Below are 1,786 nucleotides of genomic sequence, written 5' to 3'. Positions count from 1 at the left end.
CTTTCCTGCACAAGTTTTTACGGATATATGTTTTTATTTCTCCTGGGTACATACCTAGGAGTGGAACCGCTGGAGCTATGGTAACTATGTTTGTTTGTTTGTTTGTTTTTTGTAAGATTTTATTTATTTATTTGAGAGAGAGAGAGAGAGAGAGAGCATGAGAGGAGAGAGGTCAGCGGGAGAAGCAGACTCCCTGCTGAGCTGGGAGCCCGATGTTGGACTCGATCCCATGACCTGAGCCGAAGGCAGTCACTTAACCAACTGAGCCAGTCAGGCGCCCTGGGTTTTTTAATTGTAGTAAAATGCATGTAACATACGATTTATCATGTCAACCTTTTTTTCAGTACAGTTTGGTAGTGTTAAGTATATTCACACTGCTGTGCAGCCAATCTTCAGAACTTTTTCTTGTAAACTGAAACTTTATACTCATTAAATAACAACTCCCCATTTCCTTCTCCCTCCAGCCCCTGATAACCACCACTTTACTTTCTGTTTCTGTGAATTTACTCTAGATACCTATAAATGGAATCATACGGTACTTGTCTTTTTGTGACTGGTTTATTTCATTTAACAAATGTCTTCAACAAGCAACCATGTGTGAAAATTAATGAAAGGAAGACATGTTTATAACCATGAATATACAGCCAACACTTAATGGTAATTAAGAGCATGAACTTTACTTTCAAATGGACCTGAAGTTACTTTGTATAAGTTATCCAAGCTCAGTTTCCCCATCTATAAAATGGAAAATAAAAAAATAGTATCTACTTCATAGTAGGCGTGTGAAGGTTAAATGAGATAATACAAGTAAAGCAAACAGTACAGTGCCTGGCATATGGTAGTTGCCCAAAACTGTTGATTTCTTTCTTTTTATTGCCCTCAGATACCGTATTTACTCACCCCTTTGCTTACTTTCAAATAATACACCAGTGTACTATTTATTATATGTTATAATTGGAGGCATCACCGAGTTGTGGTTAAAAAAGTTCAGATTCTAAAATTTAGGAAAAGTTTTCAATTAGCAATAATCGCGCCTCGGATAAACCTCATTGGCTACGATACTGCCACTGCACAAAGCTCAGATTCTAAAATTTAAAAGTCAGTGTTTTTATGTCAACTTTGCCAATTACATGTTGTATGACTCTGAGCATCTGTAAAATTAAAATAGAAGATAACTAATACAAAAAAAAAAAGAAAGGAAGGAAGGAAACCTTGTTTAGGAAGGAGTTGACAGGCCAGCAGGGGGAGCTCTCACGCCCTGTCACTCATTTTTTATTGCAGACCCACAGGAAGAGATAGACTTTGCCCATTGATGCTGTTCACTATCCCAGCAGAAGGATGGCAAGCTTTCCTCCTCCCCCAGCAACAGCCTGGTTAAAGAGAGAGAGAATCACAGAGCAGCCAATGAAAAGCCGCTTTATTTCAGTCTTCCAGGTTACTCTAATGGACTTTTTGTTTATAGCAACACTTTCAAATTCCCCCTTTCTTCTATAAGAAACTTCCTCCAGGGGTGCCTGGGTGGCTCAGTGGGTTAAAACCTCTGCCTTCAGCTCAGGACATGATCCCGGGGTCCTGGGATCGGGCCCTGCATGGGCTCTCTGCTCAGCAGGGAGCCTGCTTTCCCCTCTCTCTCTGCCCGCTTCTCTGTGATCTCCGTCTGTCAAATAAATAAATAAAATCTTAAAAAAAAAAAAAAAGAGCCTTCCTCCCCTTTGTTCTGCAGACTTGCCTATGGTTTTGCCAGAGCTTGCTCATCCCAGGTGTCTATTCTTTGATATTCCTGAAT

At 40.0% G+C, this 1,786-nt stretch overlaps 1 pseudogene; it reads right to left on the bottom strand.

Moving 5' to 3' along the window:
* Positions 1–964: 964 nt before the first annotated feature.
* On the bottom strand, positions 965–1,079 carry LOC116600513 (annotated as a pseudogene).
* Between the last annotated feature and the right edge of the window lie 707 nt (positions 1,080–1,786).

Source organism: Mustela erminea, chromosome 9, assembly GCF_009829155.1.
Source record: "Mustela erminea isolate mMusErm1 chromosome 9, mMusErm1.Pri, whole genome shotgun sequence".
In the NCBI taxonomy this organism is placed as follows: Eukaryota; Metazoa; Chordata; class Mammalia; order Carnivora; family Mustelidae; genus Mustela; species Mustela erminea.
The sequence above is the reverse complement of the archived record's forward strand: the minus strand, read 5'-3'. Positions and strand labels throughout refer to the sequence as shown.